At 36.2% G+C, this 8,198-nt stretch overlaps 1 pseudogene; it reads left to right on the forward strand.

The window, feature by feature from the left end:
• Window positions 1-6,730: 6,730 nt before the first annotated feature.
• LOC118913877 (olfactory receptor 6C2-like) lies at window positions 6,731-7,672 on the forward strand (annotated as a pseudogene).
• The last annotated feature ends 526 nt before the right edge of the window (window positions 7,673-8,198 follow it).

Below are 8,198 nucleotides of genomic sequence, written 5' to 3' on the forward strand. Positions count from 1 at the left end.
AAACTGAAGGAACAAAACAGCAGCAGAATCACAGAACCGAAGAATGGACTAACAGTTAACAAAGGGAAAGGGACTGGGGAGAATGGGTGGGAAGAGAGGGATAAGGGTGGGGAAAAAGAAAGGTGGCATTACGTTCAGCATGTATAATATGGGGGTGGCGCACGGGGAGGGCTGTACAACACAGACAAGACAAGTAGTGATTTTACAGAATCTTACTACACTGATGGACAGTGACTGTAATGGGGTTAGAGGGAGTGACTTGGTAATGGGGGGAGTCTGATAAACATAATGTTCTTCATGTAATTGTAGATTAATGATACCAAAAATATATTAATAATAATACAATTAATAAATTAATAGATAGATAGATACATAGATAAATAAATAAATAATAAGGACATCTGTGGTAGACAGTATGACTCTTCAAAGATATCCATGGCCTAATCCTTGGAATCTGTGAATGTTACTTTGTATGCAAAGGGGGTTTTTAGGATATGATTAAGTGAAAGTGTTGTGAAATAAGGAGATTATTTTGGATTATCCTGATAGGCCAAAAGTAATAACAGAGGGTTTTATAAAAGGGAGGCAGAAGGTCAGAGCCAGAGTATGAAATGTAACGATTGAAGCAGAAGCTGAAGTGGTGTGAAGAAGGAGCCTTCAGCCAAGGAATACAAGTGGCCTCTAGAAACTACAAAAGGCAAGGAAACAAATTCTGCCCTGGAGACTCCAGTAGGAACACAGCCCTGCTGATGCCCATTTTAGACTCAACCTCCAAAACTCTAAGATAATAAATTTATATTGACTCACTAAAAAAAGAAATTAATATCAGAAGAAAAATTCAAAATTCCACAAATATGTGGAAGTTTTAACAGTATTCCTGAGCAACCAGTATTTTAAACATCAGTGTAGTTAAAGCTTTAGGTGCCCTAAAGCTTTTTTATACAGTTAAAAATTAATAGTCTAAATGGAAACAGTATCGAATTATACAAATACTAATTCTTCCTATTTCTATTTGAATTCCTTTTTGGTGAGTGAATATTCTTGAATTTCAATTATTTTATATTTGTTAGGATATTGTTATATTACAGAACATAGAATGTGGTGGTGAATCGTCCATGTGCACTTAAGAAGAATGTGTGTTCTGTTTCTCTTAAGTGTGATCCCTGAGATCCTTTTGGACAAGATAATTGTTAGTGCTCTTCCAGCTTTCTATGTTTGTTCTAATTCTCTCTGTACATGTTCTTTAAATTAAAGAAAAAAGGGTTTAGAAATATTCTGCTTAATTTGGTAATTGTTTATTTTACAACATTCCACTTTTGACATGGCTGTACATTTATATGTCAAAGTGATGCCTAGTATAGCATATAGTTTGGCCTTGAATTTTACCTAATATGACAATCTCTGCACATTTGGATTATATCTACCACCTGGTTGCTTGCTTTTTATGTTTCCCATCTGTCCACAATCATTACAATGTCTAAAATGAAAAAGACAAGAAATTATCATGTGTTGCTGAGGATTTGGACCTAGAAATTTCATATACTACTAGTGTGAGAGAACTAATTAGTTAGTACTATGATTTGGAGATATGTTCTGTCACCTATTATCACTAAACATATACCTTTGATACAATAATATCACTCCTAAGTGAATAACAGTGAAGCAAAGGAATATGTATGTATGTCCATGAAATGAAGTGTACACAAATGTGCTTAACAGCATTGATTATAATATCCCCAAACTGGAATCACCCTTATGATCTTGAGTAATAAAATGAATAAGTTTTTATATTTCCATGCCTTGTGCAAGTGAAGGGCTGAGGTCTGGACTTATAATAAAATGGTGGTTGAGCACAGTGAACCCAGGCCCTGATCTCTTGATAAAGAGAATGACAACTTTGTATTTAACAAGGCCCCTGAATGTTTTGAAAATGAAATAACAGTTGTTGAGTTATGGCAGGGATTAATACATGAGTACTAATTAGTTCTATCTTAATTAAGCCCATGGATGAACTATATGATCAGCAGAACAAAATAAATAACCTTCAATTCTCCTAATCATTGAAATAGAATATCTTAAGAACTAAATATTAGATATCTGAGGAGGACTGAACGGAGTAGACCATGTAAGTATGTCCTGTAACATAAATCGTCAGATGACCCCTACAATTTAGATAATGTAAAGAGAAGAGGACATGACAAGTATCTGACACTATTATGCTTGCATTTCTTAACTCTGTGGACACTGACCCACAAGTGCTAGTTCATCTTTTCTTTCATCTCTTTGTCTATTTGTGCCAAAGTTAACTTCATTGTAGATTCATTAGTGGTTTGAACAGAATCACAAAGACACTTTCCTTTGTTCACTTAATTGATCCCTGGGCACTTAAGCCGAGAAAACCGATAAAGCACATCCCATTACTATTAGTGAAAACTTATGGAGCATTTCTTTGCACACAATGGTCGCACCATCTTTACTTCCACAGCCAGGGGGAGTTGCTAGTAGTTATTTTCCCCTGTGAATTATCTCAGTCACAGATATCAGGGAAATATTATTTAATAGTTTAACTAGAGATAGAAGCTCTCATCAGCCTCCACGTAGACTTGGTGATGAGAAGAGCGAAGGGTGCCCCTCTCAGTGCCAATGCACATCCCCCTGCATTTGCAGGCACTCTGCCTGGAAGAGCCTGTGGGCCTTAAAAATATGAAAAGTTAATTCAAAATTACAGCCTATAGCAACCAGTGTTTCTAAGACCCAACTTTGGGCTCAATTTCTAAAATTGATGGGAGCCACCAGAAAGTAAGTCTGAACTCTTCGTTATTTATGTGCCTGAAGGTTTTGGAGCTTGAACCATGGAAATTGTGCAAAAGCAGTCCGTGGGTAAAGGCAATGAGGTTAGATATTTCTGCTAGAAAACATGAGTCAAAGAAGTATCTTCATGTTCAGAGAGGATTTGAAAATTAATCTCTGAACTGCCACTTTGGTCTATATAACATGATAATGTGTCTGAACATGAACTTTGAGCAGTGCTCTTGGAAGATATTAGACTTAAGGGTAAGACCAGCTGTGTACATGCTTTAATGGTATAATGAAAGGGGCCAAGAAAGGTATCAAAAAAATGCATCTCCCTTGTTCATAAACTCTTAGAATATGAAGGTTATAAATAACTTTAAAAGGAAGTAAAACAGCAGCAGACTCACAGACTCCACGAAGGGAAGGCAGGTAGAGAGTATGGGGAGGGAGGGAGGGAGAAGGGGATTAAGGAGTATTATAGTCAGCACACATAACATAGCACAAAGAAGATAAGCAGTAACTCTACAGCATCTGACTACACCGATGGGCAGTGACTGCAATGGAGTGTGTGGGGGGACTTGATAATATGGGTGAGGGGAGTAACCACAATATTACTCATGTGAAAGCTTCCTAAGAATGTATATCAATGACATTTTAATAATATAAAAAAAGAAAGAACTTTAAAGGGCAGCTCCCCATTTATAATAACCTGCTAAATAGTTATTCAACTTATCCTTGATCATATCCAGCCCATTCATAGCACTGCATCAGTCCCAAGAGTCCATACTAGGTCCTTATCATGTCCATTAGTTAGAATGTTAGAATACTTTCTAGTATTTGGACCATCTGCTATTGTTCTTTTACTGGAGCATTCAATCAAATAACTCACATAAAAATGTGAACATGTACATTTTTTTATTAATTTAAAACATTTAAAGTCAAGGAAACATAAAGATGATAATTTGTAGTGAAATGACCATTTAGAATAAAGTGGTCTCACTTTTATGAAAAATTCCAATGAACAGTTATCAATTAGCATTATCTTCTCAGTAAAATATATTTAAAGTAAAATCCAAAATTATAATGCTTAAATTTCAAAGGCTTTGGCTGCAGAGATTCACACTTACCAATGGTAGGAGTGTACACTAGGCCATATTTTCTACAAGACGGGTTTCGCAATAAGTATGGGAGATTCTTTATTCATTATTTCTCTTTTGAGTATTTCTTAAATGAGTAATTAATCTGATGAGAACAAAGGATTTATACACAAGCATACCCGCTAAAATATTATTATATAATAAATGGAAGCAATCTTAATATTCACTATTAAAACTATTATTTTTATCATTTTCCTCCTTACATGTTGGGATATGAAGAGCAAGTATAATTTTGAGTTGTAATTATATTTAATAATGAGGAAAATATGTCATAAGTGCTTTTAAAATAGATAAAGAGAGGTTAGGTGAGGAAAACATCAACTGTTATTTATAAAATTAATTTTATAAAATAAAAATAACTGCGTTACATAATTACAAATGTATAAACAGTTTTAAACAAATACAAGGCAGCAGTAATGATAGACTTGTGATTTGATTGCAGATTTTCCTTTCTTTATTATTCTCTTATATTGGTTCTAAATGAATGTAGTAAATATGTACTTATTTCATTATGGAGGAGTCAACTTATGCTATTTCCTTTAAAGAGTGAAATAATAGACAATCTCCTAATTTAAAATTAGCCTTGATATCAGGAAGGGAAACAATGATGGCCTAAATCTCTAGTATGAAATATGTATTCTTTGGAGTAAAGATTTTCCTCTAAAAGTTATCATTCAAACAATGATGTGAACTTATTTATAAAGCTCAATCCAGCCATTTCCTCTGAATTGAGGACACAAGATTATGAATTTTTGTGATATGCATGGTGTACCCTCCAGTGATAAGTACTGGGGGTCAGGATGTGGGCCAGCACTCAGGCATCGGGTTATGCAGGAAGAGGGAGCTGAAGGGAAGACCATCAGAGGCACTAACTGGGATGGTGTGTGGCTCTACAGAAACCCTCATGTCTCAGTGTAGGAAAATAATTTTTGCATGATTATGTATTTTTATTTTCCAACACTCTGGCAAACTCGTTATCCCATAGGTCCAGGTCAATAGCAGCATTTTCCTATGAAAGTGTCCGTTCATTCTCTAACACTGTGACAACTCTTTTCAGTAGAAAATAAGTGATGCCTTCCCTAAGTCCAGAGAGAAACAACACTTAAGGTTTATTGTAAGTAATATTTCAAAGCATCACATAAAAAAAATGGAGGTCTCTGGGGAAATGTTCTTCCAGTTGTTTATTGAAGAAACCCAGATGTCCCAGAGATACTGTTTGCATTCAGGAAACATTTGAAAGCTAACATTTTCATTAATTTGTGATTATTAGAATTGAATAAGATTAAGCAATTGCCCCAAATCCTGAGATTACAGCTTTCCTGAGAATACTTAAACTTTGGGTCCATCTTTACGTGGAACAAATACCAGCTCTGACACTTCTTAGAAGTACAACATTGCCCCAATCGCTGGGAAGGTAAGTGAACAGGTAGGAAAGACAAGAAATGAAAAAATACTCAGTGGCTTCCTGGAAGGTGGTTAAATGGCTTCTTTGACATGATCCTCAAAAGAAGCCATGTGGGGAGGTGGTCCTGTAGGGAAAATCACAAGGATAGAATGTGATTTTTCAGCTTTTAAGAATATCTACCCCAAATGGCCCTTATTTATTCTTCATGTCATATTTGTTCCTTGTTGAGGATTAATCCCTGATAAGAAGTGTTCCTAAGGAAAATAAGCACAGTCTGCTTCTGTCCTTGGTTCAGAGTGTTGAAAAGCAAAGAGGTATCCTGGGAAGCAATGACAGAGACAGCTAAGATTAGGGGCATTCCCAGGGGGAAACTGAGTCTTCAGAGAAAGGAATCATGGCAAAGAAGTCAAAAATTTCCACAAGCTCTATTCAGCTTCCTCTGTCCCACTTGGAAGGTACAGATTTTGTTATGAATGGAGGTAGCAAGTAGCCTTAGAAGACATTTGGGAGAAGAAATATCTATGCATAAATTACAGAAACCAAACAGTTTCCAGGGAAGCCTAAGGACAGGATTCAGTTTTCTGAGGAAGACCATCAGAATATCCCATTTGTCAGTATCCTGGGAAGCCTTCAGCTGTAGGGTGTTAGACAACAGAAGGGTGGTTAAAAGGGAATTCAGGAAAGGAAGCAAAAAAGTTGCTGGTCAAACTGTTACATGGGAGGACAAACACTTGAAATTTCAGCATAATAACATAAAAGGGGACCTAAATAAGAGAGCCATGAAATTTTGTAGTAACTCTGTGGTACTGCTCCCAAGTGACCCACACAGTAAAGTCTTCCCTAGTGTATTGAGATTAAGGAGTTATTTAAAGACAAGTGTTGCAAAACACAGAATAATCCAAGTAAGCCTTGTTGGTATTATATTGGTGCAGGGTGTGAGAATGACTTCTGACATACTCTTCTGAAGGTTGGGGAAATAAAATTTTCATACAGATATTTTCCTACTTATTAACATGTATGGATCTCCTACTCTACACTGAGAAGTGAGGACACCATGACAGCTGCCGTAATCTTAGGGGACTGGGACATCCTTGCACAATTTTTTATCTACTTTAAAATTTGCCCTGCACCTGCAGGTAAAGTGAAACTCCAAAAAGATATTTTCTATAAAATCACATTGTGAAGACAAGGCAAAGAAGCATACAGGAATATAGCAAGTGTAATCACTTCTATGTCAGAGTATTGATGATGTACTGAAAGTTTAAAAATGGGCTTCTCCTTACTTGCTTGGCTATTTTCCTCTATGCAGTTTATTGAATATTATTTTTCTATTCTATTTCGCAGATTCAGACTTTATAATTTTCTAACGTATCTGAAGACAGTGATGAAAAATCATTCTGCAATAATATTCATCCCACTTGGATTAACAGATGATCCACATCTACAGGCTTTTCTTTCAGTATTTCTGTTTCTCACCTACATTTTCAGTGTTGCTGGAAATCTCATCATTGTGCTTCTCACTCTGGTGGACTCTCACCTTAAAACACCAATGTACTTTTTCCTTCGGAATTTTTCCATCTTAGAAATAATATTTACAACTGTTTGTGTTCCTCGATTCCTGTATAGCATGACAACTGGGGATAAAAGGGTTACCTATAATGCTTGTGCCATCCAATTATGTTTTATCATCCTAATTGGGGCAACAGAATTTTTTCTTCTAACTGCCATGTCCTAGGACCGCTATGTGGCCATCTGCAAGCCCATGCACTATACCACCATCATGAATGACAGGGTTTGCACCATTCTTGTCCTTTTGTGTTGGCTGGTTGGGTTAATCGTCATACTTCCCCCACTTAGCCTAGGAGTTCAGCTGGATTTCTGCAAATCCAATCTTGTTGACCATTTTGGCTGTGATGCATCTCCTCTTCTGAAGATTATATGCTCAGACACTCAATTTATAGAGGAGCTTGCCCTACTGATAGCTGTGCTTACCCTCATTTTTACATTAGTCTGTGTAGTTGTGTCCTACACATACATCATCAAGACTATTTTAAGACTCCCTTCAGTTCAGCAAAGAAAGAAGGCTTTCTCCACCTGTTCTTCCCACGTTATTGTAGTTTCCATCACCTATGGAAGTTGCATCTTCATGTATATGAAACCAGCAAAGGAATACGTGGCCATGAATAAGGTGGTGTCATTGCTGAACACTTCAGTCATCCCTCTGATGAACCCTTTCATTTATACTCTGCGGAACAAGCAAGTCAAACAAGCCTTCAAGGACTCAATAAAAAAGATGGTGTTACTTTCAAAGAATTAGGAAACCCAAAAGACTTCAAAAGTTAAAGATATGTACATATAAACATTTCATCTTTTACTATGTGTTCTTATTCAAGTCTGCAATACAGTGCTGAAATTATGGTCTGATTAACCACTGAAGTTTCTTTTCTATTACTCTTAGACCTACAAACTTAAGGAAGCATTATGGTCTTAATTCAAACAAATCTTATTTTATAATGGTTCACTTTCATTATTGAGCCTGAATACAGATATTCAGAAAGTCCAAAGAACATCTCATTCCTATGTCTGAAATACAGAAAGGAGATAACAATAATTTAAGTTGTATTTTTGCCCATTCACTTCTTTAAATTAGTGGCTTGTTCAGTCCAAAAGTTATTTATCTCAATATTCCTTCCTAGTGTAGCATCAACTGTCTCAAGAAGAGTGGGTAGATGGAATTTGTTTCTCCTTTTTTGCAATGCAGACCAGTCTGCTGTAGACTAAGGTGGGACTATTGCATTACACTAAGTTGCAATTAGAGTGGAACTTGTTTGTTGGTGTTTTCA

This window comes from Manis pentadactyla, chromosome 10, assembly GCF_030020395.1.
Source record: "Manis pentadactyla isolate mManPen7 chromosome 10, mManPen7.hap1, whole genome shotgun sequence".
Lineage (NCBI taxonomy): Eukaryota > Metazoa > Chordata > Mammalia > Pholidota > Manidae > Manis > Manis pentadactyla.